We start from the raw sequence: 26,438 nt of genomic DNA, 5'->3' as shown, positions 1-26,438 counted from the left end.
TGTCCTGTGACTGTGATAGCTTGGCAGTTGGCCTTTGTGTATTCCTCCCAGACAGTGAGACAAAGGGGGACTAGCGTTGGTAGGATCAGCCATCCTACTAGGATGGGTAGGGCTGAGCTGTTCCATGCCCCAGTTACATTTCAAATGGCTACCTCCAGCAGACACACAAAGGAACTTGACACCTGTCTATTGTCTTCCCAGAACACTTGAAGCCTTGGCAGGGGAAGGGAAGAGCTTTCTAGAACCAGATGTGGGAGGTAGCCAGGCTATCATCCCTACTTCAAAGGCTGGCAGTGGGTGTAAGGATGGGACCTCCTGAACCACCTCTTCAGTTCCCTTCTAGACGTGTGGAAGATTCAGAAGGATTGCTGCTGCCCAGCTACCAGAATAACTTCCCCACTACTAGGAGTACCTTGCTGCCCTGCTGACTAAAGGAGAATTGAATCTGCGACTTGAACCCAGGACCTCCAGGTTTACTCCATGGTCTAGTTGACTATCCTACTGTATGAGCCACAGGGACATAAAAGGCTGAAGAGACATTAAACCCTGCCCCTGGCCTCTGCTAGGGTTGAGTCCTAACCCGACATGTGGTGCCCCCAGGGTGTGGATCTTTGGAAGTGGTAGGAGTGCTGATCCTGCCTAACCCTAAAACATGGGACTAAATGCAAAATCCAGCAAAAAGTACCGGAAGATCCAACAGAAGACCAAGACCTATCTGCCAGCTGATCTGCCCAAGGTGCATCCATGGTGGGTCCGGCTTTGGAATAACTCCTGCTACATTCTTCCCCTCAGCAGCAAATCCTGTTCCGCCAGACCTCTCATCAAAAGTATACAGCCTCGTGGAGCCCTCGTTGCTACAGCCTGCAGCTTCATCCTGCTGGAGGCTTTCAACTTCCAAAAAAGTGACAAAGTCCAGAGGTAGAGATCTTTACAGCAACTCCGTCCAGTGGTCCCCAATGCCGATGCCCTCTCCTCAGACACCATTGGCTGCCTCACCTCTCGGAACTTTACCAATTTAGGAACATTGCTTTGGAAATTATTCTAAGTCTGAAGGTAAGCGAAGACCAGGCTGAAGCTACCTTATGCAGCCGAACTGCTCTCTATCACAGTCAGCTACACAAAGTGGTCAAGGTGGTCAAGGTAAACTTTAGTAGTTTAGGCGCTATTTAACACTTAAAACCTTACAAATTCATAACTTTGGTTCTACTTTTATTCAATAAAATGTACTCTATTTTTCTAAACTGGTGTGGTATTTTTCGTCTGATGTGTTTTCATTTTATTACAGTTTGAGTGCAGCACTTTACACATTGCCTCCATGTTAAGCCTGACTGTTTTTGTGCCAAACTACAAGAAGGGTTAAGCACAGGTTAATTCAGTGACTTTTTTGGTTTACCCTAACAAGGATTCTGCTTGTTGCTTGAGAAGAGTTTTCACCTCCTCAACCAATAACCCAATTTCTTACAAGTTGTATTAGTGAGCTCATCTTAGCTTGTTCTTCTCTTCTTCTTCTTACTTTAGTTTAGTGCTTAGATAGTTATGATGCATATTCTTGCTTGCTTTTAAGAAGATATTTGAATGTACTGGTTTGGAGCATTCTGCGAGAAATCTCTATGTGACTAGCAAAGCACATTGGATATTTGGACTTATTTGACTGATTTTCATCAATTGGCAGCAGAAACTACTTAGGAGGAGAGGACCTAAATGACATTATTTTGTTAGGGATTGAAAGACTTAATTATTGACAAGTCAGTTTGCACTCATCATTGAAACAGTTGATGGTTCACCATTGGCTTCAGAATCAGTAAGGGAGGCTTAATTTCCTTTACAGGTCTCTTGTGGAGACCATTCAGAAGAGTTTCACTTAAACAAAATAGCAACTCCTATTTATGCTGTTCAGGATAGAATTTTCTTTGGGTCTAGCGTCTCCTGATGGTGGTCTTCGTTAAGGTCAGTACTATTCACTCTTGTCATGATTGAACGCGTAATTATGCAGTCCTAATATTAATGTGTAGTACTTATATTTTTCATAGATACAACAGTTCTAACTTTATTTCCTACACTTCCATATCTTCAATTGAATTGGAAGAGGGATGTCGATCAGGTATATCCCTCCTAAATATAAATTACATCCTTATGAACATTACTATCTTTGTATGTATGGACAATACTTACCACATGTCAATTTTTTACCGATCAGGAGGTATATTCAATCAGACCCATAAGAACATTGTACCAGACGTACCATCATGTTTTACTCCTTTTCCCTTTCCTTGTTCTGTTTCCACTCTTCCTCACTTTCACCTCTTTCGCTTTGACGGTGTTCGGCTGACTTGGCGGGTGAAGGAAGTTGGGACGCAGCATCTGTTCATCCATCTCGCCTCTGCGGAAACATCAGGTGAGCTTCACATACACAGTAATACATAAAAAGTATAAACCAAACAAACACACAAATTATTAAACATTTTATTTAATTCACAAACAAATTCAGATTTTTATTTTTATTTTAATGGGAAGGTTGGAGGTTTCAATTCTAAAAGTTGAACTGATATTTTAGACTGTAACATACCAGTTGGTCTTTTTTCCTCTTAATGCATGAAGTGCTTGATTTTGAGGTTATCCATCATCCATACTATATTCTGTTTGCTGTACTAGTGCTGCTCACGCAAACCATGGTAAGGATACAAACTTAATTTTTAGCCACCATTTTCAAATCCCTTCACATTTACACAACATTTAAAATTGTTACATTTTGCATTTTGTTTCTGTTTATATACTTTATTAATCTGCTAATGTTATTTCATATTTTGAACAGTTGTGAATCACCTGAGTACGTTTCGCAGACCCCCAGGGTTCCACAGACCACAGGTTAAGAATTGCTTATCTATAGAACAAAGAAAACCAGTCTCAGGAAGTCTGTGTCATTCTAAATCCGTGATCACTGAAAGTGCTGGATTAGGTCAATGTCTTCTTTTCTTGCAACTACTTTTAAGAATGGGCTTTCTTCCCATTTTCTTCCTGTGCATGCAATGCCCACAAGTGTCAAAAATGATTTTTTGGTCCATTTGTTATCACTCATCAGGTTAATTCTTTAGCCTTTTGTCTGAAGTCGCCTAGCACTGGGAAAGTACACCATGTTTTCCATGCTTCGCAATGGAAGCATATGCTTTTGATCATGATCATTAATTATCTTGGGAACCACTAACTGTTACAATGCAAGGTCCATCAGAATAGGAGAAACAAGATTACCAAATCCTTAGTGGAAGTCTACAATTTTTGATACATTGAAAAGCTCACGAGACACATGTTCCTCAGTTTCATGCTACCTTATTTGCTTATTGTCTTTTCCAGTAGCACACCAACCACCTAGAGGATCAGGAGGGAGGCATAATGTTAAGTCTTGGCACAAGATGCACCAGAGACAGCAGCATGGTCTCTTGGCCTTGTGGTTTCAATAGGAACAGCATACTTTTGATTCAAGGATGTTAAACACGGGTTCTTCCTTCACCTGCATTTCATGATGATACCATTCTCCTGGAACAGAAGGTCTGAATAGTCATTTACATCTGCCTATCCAAGGAGGTCTTCTCTACTGTATTTGATCCCTAAAGTTTCAAGTGAAAGATGCTATTGGCCTCTTTCTTTGACATTATTTCCTGCATAGAGCATATTCAAGGAGGCTTTGCCAGAGAAGCTGAATTGCAATGATTTCATGCAACTATTTTTATGTTCCATTCACCACCCAGATAATTAGATTTTTGCCCCTGACCTTTTGCTCCCTTTTACTTCAGGGGGATTCCTTTTGGATTCTTGCTTTTTGAAGATCGTATGTTGGGCTCTTTTTTAACCCTGAATCAGGGTGTTTTTGGTGTCTTCCATTTAAACTTCTGCATTAACTATCAACTACAGTCAATAATGTCCAATATTGTTTAAGATATATTTCTGTCTTTGTGACTTTCTCCTCCTAACTGGAACCCTCTTTAGGAGACACCTGACAACTTCCACATGTATATAGCATGCAGGGTAGCACTGTGGGGACTAGGGGTGCTTTCCCTTTTCTCAATCATTTAGGAAGGAAACTAGATAGACTTTCACTGTGTCCAGTCATTAACACAAGCCACGCTAAACCTGTACTGCATATGTAAGTCACTTCTTTCTGACCAAAGGTACCCTTAGCACAATTGACTGCCTACATTTCACCAGCAAGAAAAGAAGAACCCATGTCTAATGGGATAACAAAAAAACATTCACAAGTTCCAATTTCATGTGATACTTGTCTGTACTTCAGTGACTACTAAGCATTATTTTGAACTTTTTAGTAATTGTTTCGGAGTTTTATATAGCATGAACTTGACCCAAAGGTATCAGAGCACTTTACATGAGCAACAGTCCAAACAAGGACACATTATTATTTTATTTTAGGCATGGAGAGATTAAGTGATTTGCCAAGAATCACAGGATGTTGAGCCTCATTGCCGAGACTTGAACCCTTTTTCCCAGATTTGTAGTTGACCACCCTAGCCGTTAGGCCACATCCTCCTATTAGATAATGCCTACGTTTGGCTGGGATGACAAGCCAGTATTCAAGTATGTGAAGAAATACAGAAGCAGTATTCCAAGGGATATTGTGCTATGTCAGGTATTTGCATAGCTCCTACCTAACTATAAGACCACTAAAGAATTGATAAAGTGAGTGGGTGGGTTGTAGGGGATGTTAGATGAGTACAAAACCACATAAATGTACATAGAAACTACACTGTGAATCGGTCCATGCCAAAACAGGCTTCTGACTCTCACAACAGTGACAACAGTGACAACAATTAACCCCATGGTCCACCGAGAAGCAACTTGGGGTAATCAAGCAATACTTCTGCTCTATGAAGCTGAAAAAGAAATTGGTAACTCACCTCAATCCATTATTAGCAATGGAAACTCACTGATAAACAATTAAGGGCCTAATTGAGAGTGTGGCGGAAAGTATAATCTGTTCCAACAGTGATAGAGTATCCTTTAAGTAGGCCTGACCTCCCCATTTAGAGTAGAGTCAACGACATACACTACTCCATCTCTGGCAATAATTTACACCACCATCAGCCGACGGCGCAAGGCCTGTCAGAGATTTTGCCATTTGTCCACCTGCTCCATTTAGAGTGGGAGAACAAATGGCATGTTTTTAGTTTCCCAGACTGCCATGCAAAACGTAGTAGTTTGTGAAAGGAAAAACATTTTAATGATCCCCCACGCTACTCTATAAAACTCCCAAAGTGAGAGAGTCATTCCTTTTCTTTGTTTTCAAAAAGAAAATACTGCTCAGGGATTTTCTTTTTGAAAATAAAAACTGAAGTTGAAAGCGGGCCCTATGGCTCTGTTGTGTTGACGGACATGCATGGCATACTTTCAATACAAGAGATGTCCACTGGGCTTGCGTCCATCTCTAAATAAAACAGGTGAAGACCCCTTGCAAGACAGTTGCAAGGTACTCTGCCATGCAGATGGAATACGCTGCACTTTAAAGCAGGGCCTCAGACCTTACCTCTGCAACTGGACATCTGACAGTTCCCATGACAATGAACATTAAAACAAAACAAATACAACTGAGAATTCTCTTCTTTACTGAAACTAGCCCAGTTCCAACACACAAACCACCATGGACTGTTTCCTTGCCCAAGGTTTCTTAAGTAGCCACATAGAGAGGTAATTTCCAACAAACACTGAGGTGGCCATCAACTTTTGAAGACATCTTTCAAGCAAAAATACTTAGGATCCTATGTTCTCCTTCTCTAAATCTATTTGTTATCATGTTTGTTTTATCTGGGTTTTGTAACGTACTGCAAATCTACTTGTATAAACCTTAGAACACTTAGATAATCTAAATGAAAACATATTCCATGTAGACTGGAACCTAACCTAGGGCGACAGTACTAGGAAAGGCTGAAGCTTTCTCAACCACTTTAAAAGTGTCTCTGAAAAACAAAAGCAGTTTATACTTTTAGAGTTTAAATGTCTTTTTTAAACATATACAACACACCCAACTTATGCCAGTTGCAGAAATAACTCACAACAAAGAATCACAAGATCCATTGAGCTGCATGTAAACACACTGGGATAAAATAAATCACAACCTGATGTTTCGGATTCCAGCAAAACTCCACCAAAGCAACACAGACTTTGTCACTGCAGCATAAAAATCATCTAGGGAAAAATAAATAGGGAAGATGGAGAATGGCACAGAGATACACAGCAGTGCAGAAAATAATTTCAAGATTTATACTGCATTGCTGCTAATCTGAAAGCAATCTTCCACGATATCCTTCCAGTAGAAAATACTATGGGGCAGATTAATGAGGCCTTTGCGCCACGTTTACGCCGCTGTTGCGTCACGCAAGGCGGCGTAAACGTGGCGCAACCCTACGAGGCATTTACAACGTGACGCATCTATGGAGATGCGTCACGGTGTAAGGCCCTGCGCCACATGAAACCTGCGTCAGGTTTCATGTAGGCGTTCCGGTGCAGGGGGGGGGCGTTCCGTTGCAGGAACGCCCCTGGAAAGTGACTCAGTGAAATCTACAAGATTTCACTGAGTCACTTTCTACGTCAATTCCTTACGCCTGCTTGAAGCAGGCGTAAGGGTGATGCACCATGCAATGTAGGGGTGGCCCCTGTGCATTGCAGGAGTCATGTCGCACTTGCGACATGACTCCAGCAATGCGCCGCCCGTACGCCGAAAGATGCGTCACGCATCTTCCCTGCCTTGCACCATGGTGCGCCGCATTGTAAATGCGGCGACCATGGGTGGCGGAGCTGTGGCGCACTGTGGCGCACATTAACTGGCGCATCCCTGGGGATGCGCCAGTTAACGTAAATCTGCCCCTTGGCTCAGACAAAGGTTGTGTGCTGTACAGTGCAGCACATAATGTTTGAAACAATGGGAGAAATGAAATGATTTCTTCAACTTATCTTCTTCCTCTCGGGGATATTGTTATGTGGCACAAAGCAATTTAAACCACTATTTGTACCCTCCCTTTTTTCTGTTTCCTCCATCAGTTTATTGTATTATTTTCATCTTTTGTAATGTGATATATATTGCTTTTGTAACATGTTGTTTTTTCATTGCATTATTCTGTTTAATAAATTCCTTTTAAACTTAAACCACTATTAGCAGCCAGAGCTTTGTGTCGAATACGAGGGGTGGTAGTGTGGGAACTGCCATATTCTAGCCATCAGCGGCGACTCCTCGCAATGGCGGAGGAGCCTTGCCCCACTGCCTGGCTCAGAGCAAGCAAAAGTAAAAAGAAACAATGCATTTGCAGGCCCTTTAGCCATGGCTGTTGGGAGGGGCAGTCCGAGGCATGGGAGGAGGATTTGTGGCAGCCGCCACTGCCAGCCACAAGACACCCCTTCAATGTAAAATAGTGCAAACTGATAAGTCTGTTCCTTTATAGGCTGCTTTCCAGTACAAAGTTTTGCACAGGTAAGTATATAGTTTATCAATATTTTGCACCAGTTTCCATCATGTTTTCTGACTTTGCACAGGTGCAAACTTTTAATAAATCATCCCCATAATGCCAAACCTGCTTATTCCAACGGTATCTTGGACTGTGAAAACTGGCCAAAGACAACTCTTTGTCATGGAGATCTATGTCAGACACCAATGGCCATTTTGCAAAAAAATACCTATAATTCACAGAATGCAGAGTCACAAACTCCAGCAACACATCAATGCACACATCATTGGGCTGGAAATGTCTCTTTTTTTAATGATGTATTCACTTATTTATTTAGGCATTTTGTATGTAGCATGTGTATTGTCAAGATAGAAAAAATATATAATCAGGAAAAGAAACAAAACAAAAAGAAGCAAGTACTCCAAAAATGTGCAAATTGATACTATCATAGTAAAAACAATAAGACTGGGGTATGTGTGTTTTTTAACAATTGCCTAGTTGATTCCCCTAATAGAAAAGATGGTGGGTGGGATGTACGTGTAGTGTGAGCCCATACAGGAGAACATTTGTGTGTGTGTAATAAGAAATGGGGCATACAAAGCATAAAGCAAAAGACAGATTTTATAAAAAGGAGGAGTGGAAGGGAGCAATGGGTGGGGTGAGTTGGAGAAGGAAGTCTGGGAAAGATGGTGTGTTCCCAAGAATGCGGTGGTCTGGGGTGGATACCTTTAGGTACAGTAACCTTTTTTTGTAGACCAATTAATAAATATTTGTCATAGTCTGATCTTTCCAGAACACATGCTTGTTTTTTGATTTATAATATGGCTCATGAATAAACTTTTAGGGGTCTACTACGATGGGGGGCAGACAAAGTCCACCTGCCACTGCAACAGCAAAAGGGACCGCCCGCCATAGGTGCGGCAGTCCCGCCATTCATACTAGGATGCACCACCTCACTTGCGGGCGCATCCTGCATTTTTTACACTGTGGCGGGCGGTGCTGTAAGTAGCACCCGTCGCAATGTAAAAGATAAATGTTGTGCATTTTCAAGCAAAATGTGAAAGGCACCCCCCACCCGCCTGACATCCTGGGGGCCCACAACTGCCCCCCCACAGCAAAAACTGCATGCCTTTCCATGGCGGCAACGCTACCACATGGAAAGGCTGATCACCGCCTGCATCGTGATATGGGTGGTGGTATCTTGCAGACACCGCCATCATATCATGCACCTTTTCCGCACGGTCGACGAGTTGACCGGCGGAAAAGCGTCAGACTGTCTTACCATCTGCAACAGACCCCCCAGCCATACTAATATGGCGAGGGGTCTTTCAGGTATGGAAGGCTGGCGGATCGCCCCCGCCGGACTTCCGGTGGCTACTGACGGCCCAGCGGTGACAACCGCCAGCCCAGCAGGGGCGATCCGACTGCCATCGTAATAGGCCTCTTTCGTCTTTTTGTGGTATCTTAAACCATACTATGTGTTTTGGATATGTTCATTTTATTATACCAGTCCAGTCTATCATCCAGAAAAAAAGCCGAGTGATTGATACTGCCCAAAACAGGTGGTGGTTTATTGAGTGATATCAAGGTATGAAGCAAAAAGAAAACTGAAAAAAATATGCATTTTTGGAGTAATAAGAAGGATTTATTTTCAGATTTTAGAATTTCAGACTGAGGAGATGTTGTGAACCAGGTCTGCATTTTGCTTAGCAAGGAGGGCTCGGAGGATGCTTTTAGATACAGCTGAGTTTCATCAGTGCATTTGTTCTACAGAATTCCAGTCATGTAGGAGTTCCCATGATGGTTACATGTTAAAGTTGGAACCGATGGAAACATTTTTAATTTAAGGAACACCATGGGGCTGAGGGGATGGATTAACGAGGCAGTCAATAATTTTCCCTTAATGAGAATGATATTCAAGGTAGGACGTAAAGCGTGTGAGGATCTGGTATCAAGTATGGTGTCATCTACAGGATTAGAGGCATTTGACAGATCTAATAGGATTATAGACAGGAGTCACCTGCATGGAGTTTGCAAATTACTTCATCCACAATGTGGATTATGACTCTGTTGATGCCTGACTTGAAACAAATTAGTGGGCTTCAAGTAATTTGTTCTTTGGAATGTAACTTGTCATTTAAGAAGCCATACTACTTTCAATAACTTTGATCATAAATTATTACAATTGGTAGGATCCTGGAAAATTCTTCACATTTCATGAAAGGGTCACTAAAGAGAAGAGTGGGTACTGGATTTGTGCCTAGTCCTGTTACTTCAAATAGATTTCTCAGACAATTTTCAGCTTGGTCAATATTGTACATTATAAAAGATGCATTAGCTGTGAAGATATTTGTATCATCAATCCTTTCATCCAATCAGATTTTTGTGTCACAGGGAGAGGTGGGATTAGACCACCAGGTTCTTTCAATGGTTGTTACATATTTCTTTCCTCATTAGAGTGCAAACGAAAACCACTGTGCTGCTTTTTTTACCTTTCTTCAGGTTGGTTGGGAGCTCATTTGTTATAAAATCAGACTTAGTAGACTTGTGGTCAGCAAGTAGAAACTTTATGTCAGTAGGAATACAATAGCAGGAATGGTGGCAGTAGCCTAAAGACTATATTTGTCTGGTCAATATTTTTAGTAGGATGAAAACACAAGAGCGTGCATGGGAAGAACATTTGTAAAGTGCCTGCCACTTTAGAGGATCTCTTATCACTGGCCTGATGTATTAATCAGAACAAGTAGGTCTTTGGCTTCTTCTGAAGTCCACAAATTTGGGTGCAACCCTAACATCTATGAACAGAGAGTTCCTTAGTAAAGGTGCCTGTCCTGAGAAAGCTGAGTTTATATTTCAGGATCACAAACCTTTCCTGGGCCAAACTGGCCTATATGGAAATCAGGCAGGTGTGATAGGTCAGTGTGTGGATTGTTGTTTTTAGAGTGTTGTAGGCCTGTTTTATGGTCTGGTAGCCCAGTTTTTACTGTTGATTTCCCTGATATATTCACAAACATTGTCTGCAGCAAGTACAAATGCATGCAGTCTCCCGTACCTTGCAAAACACTTACACAGTGTGTCTTCACATGTAAAGAACTGCCCTATTTGCACATGTGTGCACCTTTTCCGCTATCTGATTCACTAATGGTACCACTGGCCTATTTTCTGCCCCCGTCCAACCATGATGAAGCCTTTCATTCATTTATTTGAAAAGTATTATAGAGCGCGAACAAGACCCGGCAGGATTTCAGAGTTATGTACAACGAAGCAGGGACTAATGTCACAAGTAACCATTCCGGAGCAAACCTTTGACTCATGCGAGTAGCTGATAAATACTTTTTTAGGGAAATGTAACTAAGAGTCAGCAGATATAAGCATTTATACAACAAGCAGAGGATTTGAAATGTTATTCGGTCTCTTACTCTGAGCTAGTGTAACGCACATAAAACCAGAGAGATGTGGTCTCATCTAGATCGGATAAAGTCTGCCATTTGGCTACACTCTGGGCTTTGTTGAAGTCTGCCCAAAAGCTTGCTGGAAAGCCCCACATCAAGAGCATGTCAGTAGCCCCGCCGGGTGTTAACTGTAGCTCCACCCACCAGAGCATGATTCCTAACATACCCACAGTTTAAGAGTGGCATTGTCATCAAAGAGGCATATTATACACTTTCATTTCTACACTGGATGGCATTTTTATCTAACAATTACAGGGGCCTTAGGATCTGACGAGGCAGTTCTACCCTTAAAACCATACATTAACTGATCAATTTTGGTGTGGTTTACCTGTAGATCCTCATTATTCATCCAGTCTCATACCCTGAAAGGGGATGTGCTAGATCCATACAGGGTTAGGGATCTTATGAAAGCTGTATGTTAATCTAAGGTGAGACTGTAGTGTATCCTCCAATCTCCGCTGAACCCTATGAGAAAGACAGACCAAATAGCAGTGAGCTATCCATGTGAAAAAATCAGTAGCCTTAATGAGTGATACATGTTAGACTGGAGCCCTGGATGGCCTCTGCACAACATCATGTGCATGCTTGGGAATCAAAAGTCTGATGCCTCGCTCATACAGTGGTCCGTGAGATGAGCAGAGGGTGCGATTATATATGCTGTGTTTATACTGTATGTCCCAAATTAAAATGAGCAACTAGAAATAGAGTGAGACCCAGAGAGGAAGGGTAAAACATAATTAAGTTTCCTTCCTAAATTGTGGTTTCCAATTAGGAACAGCCTGTGTGTGATGGCAAATATACAAGGAGGACAGAGAGCCCTTTTAGGTGGGGGAGACAAGACAGTGTGGTAGAGGCAAAGTACATCTTCCAACTCCTGAAGAAAGTGACACAGTGTATTCTTGCTAGGGCAATCATTTGGGTGAGTTGGTGCCCCTTAATTACTGCTCTTAGTGAGAGCTGCACTACCCGATTGCTGATGATGCCTATGATTCAATGGGAAGACCGATAAGGGCAACGCCATTGGTTGCAATGCCAGATGCTCACCAGTCAAGACGTCAATAGTACATTGGTGAGTGACTTGTCCCAGGTGCTAGGACCAGAAAGTATACCAACCATTACTGAATCCTCAGCCATTGAGATCACTTAAACAGAATCTTCCAAATGTGGTGGAGGATGTTATCTGTATTAACTCCTCAAATGAGATGGGTGTTGAGTTTCTTTAAAGCATTAAAGCCATTGATTCAGAATCTAAGGCATGATGATGCTTGAGTTGCTGGTCCCTGAGCATGAAGACCCTGAGCCTGTGGTGTTGGAAGAGGCAAGTCTGGTAGTGTCCTCATTGATGAGATCCCAGCATATTCCCTCAAAGCACACGTATAGTGTAGGGCTCACAATCAATTAAACTGAAGTGCAGAGTGCTGATGAATTTAATTCTACACCTGCGTTTTGTGGACAATTCCCCTTTTCAGATGTGCTGAAAGTCCCAAAATCACAAATGCTGCTGACAGCCAACAGCCCTGATCTAAGTGCACGAGGATGCAGAGAGGATTGATCATGTACAGCTCATATGTGAAGCTGTGATTGTTCACCGCACTCCTCGGCATCTAATAGATCTACATTGCCAGCCAGAGAAGAAAGCCACATAGAGCTAAAAGCGGAACAGCCACAGACTACTGATGCTGGCTAAGTCATTGCAGGAATATGTCACTTGTACCCTTATTATTTTAAGCACAAATGCCAGCCTAAACCAGTGGTTAGATCTGCTACTTTCTACGGAAGATAATTCACCAAAGGAGACTGCCCTATCCTCTACCTGTGATCCAGCCAAATTGTGCCTGATCTGTTTTCTCTTCAAGAAATGAAGTAAGTGTGATTATTGACCATTCTAGAATAATAATTTCAGGCCGCTGACTCTTTTTTTAAAAAAAATAAGTGATGTCAAGCACCTAAAAAACGCCAGTTGAGTCTGCGACCCCTGCTTGCCAACACAGACCCACTGAGAAACTTGGGAGGAGAAAGATTGAAGGGCTAATAGTCTAAAAATAGTGCTATTATTGGGTGAGGCAGATCAAGCAATGTCAGATATTCATGAAAGTGCAAGGGTGCCAAAGATTCCCATCCACTAGAAATTTCCCTCTATAAGTTGAACAAGTAGTGTTGCCAAAACAGTTCCACCCTGGATAACCATTGGAGAAAAAATAGAAAGAACCAGGGTATTTTCCTGTTACCCCACAAAATGCTCCTGCAAAGTTATACAATTCCTGACTCCATCCTTGAGTTTCTTAGAAGGGCCGTCAGCACAGATTGTGCCCCCGCTTAAGTAGCCCTTTATCCATGTCTCAGGCCTGTCATTGCAGAGCCTGTGTGTGCAGTTTACACTGCCATGTCGACCTTGCAAACCCAAACCTTCTCTTTCTATATGTATATGTCATCCCTAAGGTAGGCCCTGGACAACCCAGAGGGCAGGGTGCAATTCATTTAAAAGGCAGGCAATAAACTTTTAAGTTTTACATGTCCTGGTAGTGAAAAACTCTCAAATTCATTTTTCACTTCTACAAGGCCTATCTCTCCCATAGGATAATATTGTGATTACCTTATTGCATTTTATAAGTGTCATTTCCAATTGGGAAGAGATAAACCCTTCGAGCCTGCTGTCTCTGCAATCACAATTTAAAATTCTAGCTTATGGTGAAGTTGGATTTTAAATTGCAATTCCGAAAATGCCACTTTTAGAAAGTTGGCATTTACTTGCTTTAGCCATTTGGTACCTGTAGCCTGTCCTTGATCACAGGAGGTGTAGTTGGCAATGGGCTTTGTGTATTCCTCCTAGACAGCCACGCACAATGGAAGCTTAGGTGTGTCTCAATGGGCCTTATCTGGTAGAATGGGAGGGAGGATCTGGGCACAGCCTCACTTACCCCTTAATAGGCTGTGTCCTGCCCACAAACAAAGGGCTATATACCTCCCTGTAGTGAGTCTGGAGCCAGGAACGGAAGACCTCTGTGCACTTCTAAGCATGTTTTTGAAGTCTCCCCCAATTCAAAGACATCACTGAGTATAATTACGTGACGTCAGACACCACCACTTCTGGGCCTGTGTATACGCTGCCAGGAAGAAGGACTGCTGTGCTGCTGAAGGACTGGCGATTTGCTGTACTGTACTCTACTGGACTCCTGCTTTGCTGATCTTATCTGCTGCCTACTGCCCTCTTGCCTGAGTGAGAAGGACTGAACCTACATATCTTGACCCCAGAACCCAAAATGACTCCAAGGGCTATTTTGCTGGCCTCCTGGTGTGATGTCTCAAGGACATAACAGGCTTCCAACTCTTACACCTGGACTTTGCCTCAGTGAGAGTGCCCAGCCAAGTGGTACCACCCCTGTCCTGGACCCTTGGAAGTAGGTCTAAGATGCTTCTCAGCGGAACTCTTGAGTGAGGCATTACCGAGCAGAAGTGATGCATCTCTCCAGCTGAGCAGTGCCTCATCGAACAGAACCAATGCATCACTGCTGCTGCGTGGATTGGACCCATTGCAAAAGACTTGCATCACAGCTTACATCACATCTTTGGACCGATGCATCGCCTTTGGAACTGATGCTACGCCATGCTTTTCCTGGCTCAAGCTCCTTGCATCCTTTGTTGATGGCAGCCTCGACAACGTCTACGAAACTCTGCATCGCAGCTTTATCGCTCATTGAAATCGATGCATTGCCTCCGTTGTACCTCGCATCTTCGACACTAAATTTCGAATCACAAGCCCAGTTGACCGGATCCTCCCCACATCAGGACCTCAGACTGCAGCCCCACTTCATGTCGGAACTGATGTATCACCTCTGCTGAGCAACACATCTTCGACGCAGATCCATGCAATGCTCCACAACCAAAGTTTAAGGTTGTCTGTTCAGCAGACCTAACTGGGTCGATGTAACTGGCGCATTTTTTTATTGCAGTCGGCCTGAACTAATGACTTTGCCCCAGTCCGGAATGACCAGATATCCTCAATAGTGATTTGTGCTTTTTGGTGCAATTTCTCACTATAAAAAGAATCAATATCTCTGGCTCTGCTAATTGGATTTTTGTTGCTTTGCTATTGTTTTATATACTAAAATAATAGAAATGTTGCTAACCTTCTGTGGAATCATTTTGGGTGGTGTTTTCACTGTTTGAAGTGTTGCACAAATACTTAACACACTGCCTGTAAGTTAAACCTGACTGCTTGATACCAAGCTACCAGAGGGGGGGCACAGGTTAATTTAGGGTTTGCCAGCTTCTTATCCTGACAAGGACTGTGGTTGCTGCTTCAAAAGTGCTCATATCACAGTCAACCAGAAACCGAATTTCTAACACTATTTTCAGTGCGTTTCAAAGATTTCTTTTTAATGTAAAGTAAAATATTATTAGCATATCTAACTATAGCACCACTTAATCCTTTGGGGTTTGTTTCAGGGAAATTCTATGTTTTAATTTAACATAAAGGAAGATTTTGCCATACGGAATCATGCCAACCCTCTGCCACACACGGTCTTTATCCGCAGTTGGCCATGTAGCCTGGCACGTGGCCAGGCCCTGCTCCCAACTCCATTTGGGTGGCCTACCCCCCTTGTGCAGCCAAACCACCGCTGCACACAACCTTTTTCTTTCTTTGTTTTCTTGATCCTGTGTAACTCTTCTGAGAGTCTCTTGGGAGAAAGGATATTTACTTGTGCTACCACAAGCACAGGTGGAAGTTGAGTGTCCACGGGAATCCCACAAGACTCTCACGTACCCAATAGCCCAGCTATCTATAACATTTGAACCCAAATTTCTAAAAAACTACTAAATGGGTTCATACCAAATCACAAAGGGCACACTTTTTGGTTAACGATCAAGCTTTCTGCCAATTTGGATTCATTCCGTTCAGCCATTTTGGCTGATGCACTGTCTAAAAATGCATGGGGAAAATGTGTTTTGGGACCCCCCACTTTTTCTTTGCCCTGCTCGATACATCACCCAAAATTTCTCAGGAAGGAGCTGAGTTTGATGAAAGTTTAAGGGAAAATTTCCTGAAGAGTCAAAGAGCCCCAAAGTTATTAGCAAAACGTGTTCCTACCTGTCAATCAAATCACATGACTATGCCCAAAAATGTATACATTGTTAGTCTTTCCCTGTATTTATTAATTTTGCTGATATGATGATTGATTTTATGAAAATTATGTATGAGAAACAATTTCATATGAATTGGTGTCATTCCGATTGATAGATGAGAATTCTATGTATTTGAAGCTGTCAACACAGAAATGCCCATCCAGGGCGAGATTAGTACTTGAGTGCGGTCATATGGGCAATAGTAGCAGCAGTATTTGAGTTCTATTAATGGATTCTTATTCATTGAGAGCGCCATTGCGCACGTGCAGGTGTTAAATTTATAACCCGTGTTTTTATGCTGTGATTGGGATTGTAGCTTGTTTACACGCCACTAGAGGGCGGCTGCTCTCGGTACTATGTATTATAGTCCTTTCCGCACTCTATTCCTGTGATGACGTTTGTGCTTCAGGTATGCCCATCCTGGGCGTGATCCTTACTTATGTGCATGTATTTGGACTATATTAGCCCATCCAGGGCGTTATGAATATTGTGTTTGGATCATGGACCGTTGTTGAGAATGTATATATGTACGTACATAGGCCATGCGAGAAATCTTGGTTATTTAAACCTGAGTTGCATGTGTGATTACTATTTAGTTATGTTCACATCGGCACAAGATGGCGGCCACATTTGATATATGTATTATAGTCCTTCTTTGCACTTCACATCATGAATGACGTCTTTTAAGGTAGACGGGCGCCTTGGCTCTCTGCACAATTTGACAAAGCCCGAAGGCGAAGCGCGTCTTGTTGCTGTAAAGTTCCCGTGATAAATTCTTTGTGGAACTACCCCCTGCGTGTGCTACGTTCTTGATGGATTAAGAATCCGTGGATGTTGGAAGTGTGGATAATTCAAACGGGCACACCCCCGTTTTGTGTGCACCCGCTCATGTGTGCATCTGGCTGGTGTTTTGAAGCTGCTATATATATATATATATATATATATATATATATATATATATATATATATATATATATATATATATATATATATATATATACTGACATTTTTACCTAACTATACCACCTAGTAAAAAAAAATATATATATATATATATATATTTACATAACTATATATAAATGTATATATATATTCACTGAAAAACCATAGGTTTTACAGACGTTATAGTTAGGAATTAGTATTTAAATAACCTTTGAAATTCACTAAAAAACCATAGGTTTCAGAGACGTTATAGTTAGTTGGGCATTTGTCTCATATAAAACCAGAGAAATTTGCCTGTTATAGTTAGTTGAGCTAACTAAAACTCGCGCGCCGGCAATGCACTGCTGATGAAATCACATATTACATCACTCATGACATGGTCAATGATATCACTGATGACATCTCTAATGACCTCACTGAAGACAATATCCACGTGATAATCTGATGCACATACTGATGCCCTGATACAAATTTTGATACACCCACTCTAAAATACAGACTACTATTTTTGAAACCGTACACACAACAATGCCAGATACTACATACCACCCACTATTTCCTAGGTCTACACACACATTCAATCACTCACACATGCAGTTACTCATCAATACAATACTATAATATACACTCATTCACCTATACAAACAGTCACACTCCGCCACTCCTCCATAGAGTTACTCACACACCTAGTCAGTCATGCAACGAATCAATCACATACCCATTTACTCACGTATACAGTTATACACACCAACTCAGTTATTTATACAAACACCACATCACTGATTTATGCAGATACTAACACATACTTACAGTCTTATACAATCACTGATACAAGCAGGCACTCATTTATACTCTCACTCTTCAAATAACTTACTCTCGCGTATAGTCATTTATATTCTCCAACACTCACATATACTGCCGTAAAACATATGTAGTTACTCACACATATACTAATGAGACATTCATTCACTCACCAAAACACCCATACACACACTAACTCGCCCATACAGCCCTTCCCAGATGCCCTTTTGAATCCATACAGCCAGTGAATCACCCACTCAGACATCTATGCACAGAGTCACACACCCCCCACAAACCCAGACAGACACTCAGGCACCCATACAGATGCTCAGACAACAAATCAATAATCCACATAGACATTCATGTAGCTACTCACCAACCCAGGCTGCCGCTTACACACCAACTGAGAGACTAATACAGACTTTCACACAGTTTAGTCACTAACCTATGCATTCAGTAAGACACATTCAATCATTCACATATACAGTCAGTCACCTACTAAATAATCCCTTCAGGCACTTGTAAATCCACTCATTCTTCAGTACACCTTGGCATAGATATATATGAAAAATATTTAAACTTTACAGAAACACACATTCACTGGATGATATCATCAGTGATGTCACTTGAGATGTCATCAGTGATGTCATCAGTGATGTCACTGATAATGGTATGAGTGATGTAATATGTGACGTCATCAGCAGTGCATTGCGGGCGCACAAGTTATAGTTAGCTCAACTAACTATAACGTCCCTAAAACCTATGTTTTTTTGTGAATTTCAAAGTTTTTGCTAATTCCTAACTATAACGTCTGTAAAACCTATGGTTTTTTCAGTGAATTTCGAAAGTTTTTTAAATGTTGATTTCATATTTTAATATTTATAAAACCTATATTTTTTCTATTTTTTTGTAATATTTTGGAACTCTATTATCCTTTTTTTAACTTCAAAAATGATGTACTGTTTTATATCTTCATAAAAAAATGTATATATTTTTTTAAAAATTGAGAAAACTGGAGTCCCGTACTGGTAGTGTACCAAGCTCCATCAGCCCGCGAATCCTATCCGCCATATTGCTAAACTCGTAAGTGACATCATATACTTATAAGGTTGTGCCAGCTGCTACTTAGGTATGCGATCGGCACGTAGTACCAAGCAGCGCGTTACGTCATGTACGTATGGGGTCATGCCCGCTGCGTGTTGCGTATGTGATGAGTACACGCTGCCAGGCCCTGTGTTACATCATAGACGTATGGTGTAGCCCCGGGTACGCCATTCCCTCATTTTTTTTATGTCTCAAAACTATATCTAAATAAGTTTAAAGTGTGTATGAGAGCAAGCGATAATCTAAAATATTTTAGGCATTTATATATTTCTAACTGTAATAAACTTATATTTTTGTAAATATATTTTCTCAAAATCACGTCGGATGCGACCTCCTTGCACACTCGGTGCACGATTGCCATGTGACTTGAAAAAAAAGCATTTGATTGGTTCATAACATTTCCCATTGTAACAGTTGGAGGACCCCACCCATTTTAGTCATTCTCTTTACAGCGTTTGATGAGAGACACCTCTTCTGTTTAGTGAGCTTTTTTTAAAAGGTTTTTGCTGTGTACACATATCTTATACTACACACAACATGCAACGATCATCTTGATCAATATTCATGGTCTGTACAGTAGCCTTCCACGTGTGATGGCCATGCATCTGAAATGTTACATCAAAAACAAATGTGTGTTACACGATGGCCCTGTGTGTGTGTGTGTGCGCATTATTTTGCTGCCTTTCGGCCTGGGTATTGGTGGTTCGAAGGGGTATCATCAGCCACGGGCAGAGTGCACATCCTAGATCACATGTGACAAACAGTAAAGAGTAATGTGTAGATTTGTGTTGCAGTATGCTTTGTTGTCAGACTTTACCAGTATAGCAGTGTGTCATAAGTAAGACTTTCAGATTCACGTTTGACAAGCAATGCTTGACTGCAATGAGCATTAACACTGTGTATGACATAGCCTCACTGCTGATCCTCCCTCCATCCGAGCACATTCACATTTATACACTTCGCGGTAGCAACACTTTCAATAATACTGCACACCACTGACATGCGTGTCTGCGCATATCCACAAGCTTGACAACGAAATGTGATGTTGGCCATTCAATGTTTTCCGACAGCATCTCATTAGCAATAGTTGCCGCCCTCCCGGTACATGCTACATTAATGTAAATTGCGGATTGTGCGACTTCAAAACTGCAACACGGAGACACACATAAGTACACTTCCTGGCAAGGCAGGAACTGAACAACGCCCAGGTCCCCGGAATAATTATTCACACCCCTACGCTGGCATGGCATACGGAAGCCCAGCCCACTTTGCGTACGTATAAATAGGATAACTATGACGCCACATGTCCCAGTTCTTCCACACTGCCTCAGGTGATATGGCCGCATCCACCTCAAATATCACAATGCGCAATAAAAAAAGGGATCCATGAGGTGTACACCATCCTGGCAATCAAAACTCGATTTGAATTGTGAACCCTGGACACAACAATGACAGCAGGTGAGCGGTGGGGCCTGGGTGCACAGGGGCTGCAATTGAGCGCGGTTTTGAGTAAGGGGTGGGGTGCATCAACCTGGGTGCACATGTGCGAACAAGTGATGTTGCCGTGCATAATGATGTGGTCTCTGACCTCATTCAGTCACATCTCTGTCTCATTTTAAGGACCTGCTGGACCGTACTCTAGGCCTGAGCCAGCATGCAGCACTACACTACAGGCACGTGGCATTGACTTTTGGGGCACTGTAGTGAGCTGATTACTAATTGTACAGGAACACAGGCTTGCACCACTGCATTACATGCGCACATTATGCTTCTAGCATACGCTCTGTTCTCTTGTATGTGAACGTTGGCATAACATATTATTATTTAACCTTGTGTATTCTCGTGCACTCCAACTCCTCTTTGAACCATGATTACCACTAACAGTTGGTAGATCGTACTTCAAGCAGGAAGGATGCACTCAACTGGTGTTTTCTATTAAGCTTGAAATAAACCTTCATTTACCTCAAGACGTTTCCAGGATTATATTATTTCTCCCTTTTCAGACACTGAGTTGGTTGCGCCAAAATGGGCAGAGGGGGTGCTCAGCCCTTGATGATGCCCTGGGCATTCTGAGGCTTCCATTGTGGTATCAAGACACCGTCCCCGACCTGAGACCTGCTGTGCCACCCTGAGAGGCACCCCGGAGTCGGAGCTCGCACCAGTACGTCGTTGGACACAACGGTGGTGGCAGGTGAGCAATGAAGCCTCTGTGCGCAGGAGCTGCAATTGAGCACAGTGTGGGGGAAGGGGTTGGGATACACAGGTGCAGGCAGCGATGTTTCCATAGATAATATTGTAATCTCTGGCCACATTCATATCTCTGTTTCATTTTAAGGACTTGCTGGACCGCACTCTTTCTTGCAGACCCCAGCGTCCCAGACACACGGGAGACGGGAGGTCAACAGTGAGGGCTGTGTGCAGTAGGCCAACGCTCTGTCTCCTCCTTCCTCTGTTCTTTTGACTCTCTCTCTTCTTCTCCTTTCCACCCACTCTCTCTCAGTCCCATTCACACTATCTTCCTTTCATTCTGACTACCTTTCTTTTTCTCTTGGACATGGCACACATACTTATGTTTCTTTTTTGTCTTGCAGGTTTTGTACGCTGCTCCCGGAGGAGTCCCACCCGTATTTCATGTTACACTGTTGTTTGTTCAAATAAAATTGCGTCTACATTTATTTGTGTTCTTTTAATAAAGGTTATGTTTTTTTACCAATAAATAAGTGAGTGTATGGGTCTTCTTTTTCTGACAACACTTGTCTGTAGTTTATTGTGAAAATCAGCGGTTGATAGGAGGTTATGAGGGAAAACATTTGTGATTTTGTGCTGCACCTACCAAATATAAACCAACAGACTATTACATAAATGAAGCCTGGGTAATTCTACAACTGCAAGGGTTCTATGAGTGGATCACTTTATAACACCATGAGTACTGCCCGTGTGATTACAGAACCAAAAAGGCACTGCCTAGGGCCACAGAGGCTTCAGGGACTTTTGAGGCCCATTCTGCATATTTAAACAAAGCCCCGGAGGGTATCGATCCCCGGACTTGAGTTGGCCTCGAAGCCACCCGAACAATTAGTAAACAATATCCGGGGACGTGGCGATCCCCTAGGCTGCGAAACGTCTCTGTGCCCTCCTGCGCCTAATTTACATGCGAGATTAAGGTTCCAAGTGCTGCAGAGACCCCGCAATATAATAATATGATTGGCCCAAGAACATTACCCACCAGGGGTCTCATTTAAATGAATGGGTGAGACCCCGCTTCATTTTTCTATTTACATTTTTACCATCCGGATCCGCTTTATTGAAGCAATACAAGGGTTTCCTCCTCTCGTTTCAACGAGGCAAACAAGGATTTGCTATCACAGGGTGGAAACCAAGCTCCCGCGCTGTAATAGCGAACATAAATGTCCCGCGGATGAACACCCTGGGACATTGTATGAGCTGCGCCTGGGATGTGGCGCTCCATAGGGCCATGATGCATTGGTTACTGCATAACTACAGAATTAGTATAAACGCATACTAACACTACTTGCACACGTGTAGTACAGCGACCAGAGTGTAGTGAAGAGGCAGAGGAAGCCCAAAGTAAAAAAATATAAATCCTACCAGAGGTCAGATGACATAGTTCGAGGAGCCGACGATCCTGGGATGAGAAGAAACAGTTTCACGAAGAAACCGAGTCTTCAGCAGAACGCAAGGAAGCTCAAAATATCGGTGAGTGCTGCCTTCTTTTTACCTTCTCCCGCTCGTCGTCAAATTTATGTGGTGAAGAGGCAGACAGCAGTGGATCCAATAAGTAGAAGTAAGCTTAAACATCCACCAACAAGAGCAGACAGCAAGTCAACCGTCTTCTCCAGCACTATGTACAAACTCCCCAAGATTCCCCTCATGACAGCCCTACATTTTAACATTACACACTTACATTCTAGTAGCATTACATACGAACATTCTACTATGACTTACATTGGAATAGTACACAGAGCACATGACTTTACAGCAATGAGCTCATGTTTTCATCCATGAGTCTTGAGATCGGTAGCGGTGAGTAGTTCGCTTCCCACTCCCTGTATTGTATAAACGCAAACTAACACTACTTCTACAGGTATGCTATAGCGCCCAGAATATCACTTTACAGCAATGAGCTCACGGTTTAAGCTCACGGTTTAATCCCCGAGTCTTCAGACCAGTAGGGGTGAGTAGTTTGCTTCCCACTCACTCTATAGTATAAACGCATACTAACACCACTTACACAGTTATACTACAGTGGCCAGTATGCTAGAGCACCCAGAGCCCATCACTTTACAGCAATCAGCTTGGTTTGATCCCCTAGTCTTCACACCGTTAGGCGTGAGCACTTCGTTTCCCACTTCCGGTATAGTATAAACATACAATAGGGGTCAGTAGTTCGCTTCCCACTCCCTGTATGGTATATACGCCTACTAACACTACTTGAACACGTATGCTACAAAGACCAGAGCACATCACTTTACAGTAATGAGATCTCGGTTTCATACATGAGTGTAGCAGCATCTCATCTCAGCACCATGTCACTCTGCGCAACACCGTACTTTCAGACTGGTAGGAGTGACTACTTTGCTGCGCACTCTCCCACAGAGGTTGCAGTGCTCCTATCCTCCTGTTTCCTACTCTTTTTGCCCCTTTTGCCCTCTTTTGCCTTTTTTTGCCCGTGGACCCCATCGCCTAGACAACATTTATTTTAAGAGGAGAGAGAATACGGCCCGCTTTCAAGCATTTAAGGGCCCTGGGGACCCCATCCTCCGGGGCTGTAGCCTTTTCTTAAGGGGAAGGGCATGGGGCCCCCTCCCCGAACCTTTACGGCACCAGGTACTCAATCCTCTGCCTAGTATGGGTTTCCAAAGAACTACCCACGGCCTCCACAACACACAACATTGGGGGACATGGGAGGAACCCCACTGTCCCGCAGCTCTGACGGCTCTATGCATGCACGCATTCTGGGTGCAGTGGGAGCCAGCTTTGCTCCCGCCTGGCAGAAGGATATTTCCTTTCTCTACTCCTGTCATATGGAAGTAATCAAAGTTTCCCTGACCACAAGAGCACTGGCAGGAAAAAAATGAGTGCTCCAAACCGTCAGGAACATTTTTGTAGCTCCCACTGGGTGGGAACATAGAAGTCTCTGAGACACATTAAGAGAGCCGGCCCTGGAGGATGGGGTCACAGGGGCCTTTCTAGTCTCTGAAAGGGGGCCATATGCCTCCTTCCCCTTTCTTAATTTTGCCGGGTCCTGGGGGATGGAGTCTTCATGTTGTAATTGACTTGGGGAGAGGGGGGCCACTTCACTACTCCCTTCCATATTTATGCTGGACACTGGGGGTTGGGGTCTCCAGGTTGTAATCAGCTGGGGAAGGAGGGATGTGCTCTCCCCTCCTCTTTTCAAAACTGGCCAGTGTCTGATGATGTGGTGCCCGTGCCAAAATTGGCTCAGGGAGGGGCCCCAATGCATGCCCTTGCTCCAATATGTGTTTTGATTGGCCCTGGGGACCTGGCCAGGCCAGAGTCATTTTAATAAAAAAATGAGTGGCGGCTGCTATTTATTTTTACTCTTTTGCAGCACATTTTCTTTTTATTATGGCCCTGGGGAGTCCCTATGGGAGCCCCCCCCCCAGTCTTTCCCTTATATTGTTTTATTTTCTGTACATTATATATACTTAATCAGGACAGGTAACTAAGGCCCGCAGTCCCGCCATGGAGACAGAGTAAAAACACCTGCCTAACTAATAATTGATCGTCAAGAAGACATACATTTATAAAATTATTTCTAGAAACTGCTGTCACAGCAGTTCCTGTCAATGCATTTTACTCTGTGCTACATGGATGCGTCATGCCTTGTTTTGTAGTTATTATGTTAATATTCTTATTTAATTTCTCTAAATTAATATAGAGTATAACTTCATCCTATATTGGCATGAAAACGTACCCTAAATTCTTATATAACTAACATGATCTTTTGCCATCTATATTTATTTCAAGAGAGTGTTTTAAAAAAAAAAGCAAAAATATTAACTACAATTTGAAAAATATATTTCTAAGGCATGCCTTCAAACAGCAAATGGTGATTAAAAGGTTTCCCTTACCTAGAAAATGTTTGATTCAGAGGTTTTAGAAAGTTCTAAGTAGCACTTGTTCAAAGTTATAATTTAGGTACTCATCAATTGGTTAACAAACCCCATAATAAGCATGCTAAAAATTGATATCCAGAATTTCCATTAATTATTTTAGCTAATATGTTCTTACATGTTTGAGCCTCTCTGATCAACTGTTAGAGGGCACAATCTAAGCCATTCTATGAGGCTATTTATAGAGCTTGTTTTATTCACTTTCAAGAGACCATGCAGTCTAACTCAGAAGAGGAAGTTGTATGTTACTCAACGTAGGCTTGCAGCAGAAACTGAATAATGTAGTTTGAAGATGAATAGGCAGCAGTTATTTAGTTATGAGGTAAACAGAGTCATATATTTCAAATCCTCTAATTTGGATTGCATAAGGTTATTGGATTAAAAAACTTTCTTGAGTTATACAAACAAATAGTGGAAAAAAATAGAACATTTAAAGATATTTGGGGTATAAAGTGATATTTAAAACTCACAATCAGACTTGAACCACAATCTTTATATTTTTAAAGCCAAAGAAAAGAGTGAGCTATTGGAAATACAGGTTAAATTATTTCTTAACAGAACGTTTTATAATTTCTTGAAGAATCATTTCTAATTTGAAAATAAGACATATATAGGGGAACTCTATTCAAAACGGAATTAGCTTGCATACAAACCCAAGTGGTACCACGTGGGACTTTTCAGATCAAAATAACCATAAAAGACTAAATAAACAACACGGGGGGAACGTTTACAGTTAGAGCAAAACGTTTAATTGCTTTGAGTAAATTCAGTAATTAAAAAAAAACAATCAACAGTTTACTGATATCCAAGTGTCGGAAGGCAGTGTGTAGATTTGTATCTAAATCTAGTCAGTGATTATCAGTGCTAAATTTGTTAATCCAAAATGTCCCTTTTGATCATAATTTGAATTCAAAATTCCCCCCTCTTTCATTAGAATGTCTAGGCTTAATGCCAATAAATATTTTTTTTTCTATTTCTACATATGAATATGTATGCCGTCTGTGGCTAACCATTTGATATTTGCTATCCTTGTTTCTCAATGCTCTTAAGTGATACTTCCATTTTGTGCCAATATATTAATTTCCATTGGGCAGAATTATTAAATAACTGCAGAATTCTGTTACAATTAATAAAAGGATCAATCTTGTAGTTTATGGTATTTTAACAGAGCCCTCAAAATCTATAGTTTTCTCCATAACATACTTACAGCAAACATAGTTATTACACTTAACATGTCTTGTGATTGAGATGGTAACGGTGTGTTTTCTCTAATTAGAGGATTATTACTAGTTTTATACTGTATGATATCAATGGAGATGAGTGTTTCTTTTACTATAGATTCCCTTTTATATGTAATTAAAGATTTCTTTGTAATCACATTTTTCAAATTGGAATCAAGTTTCAAGACAGTCCAA

This window comes from Lissotriton vulgaris, chromosome 8 (assembly GCF_964263255.1).
Source record: "Lissotriton vulgaris chromosome 8, aLisVul1.2, whole genome shotgun sequence".
NCBI lineage: Eukaryota > Metazoa > Chordata > Amphibia > Caudata > Salamandridae > Lissotriton > Lissotriton vulgaris.
Note: the sequence above shows the minus strand (reverse complement) of the source record.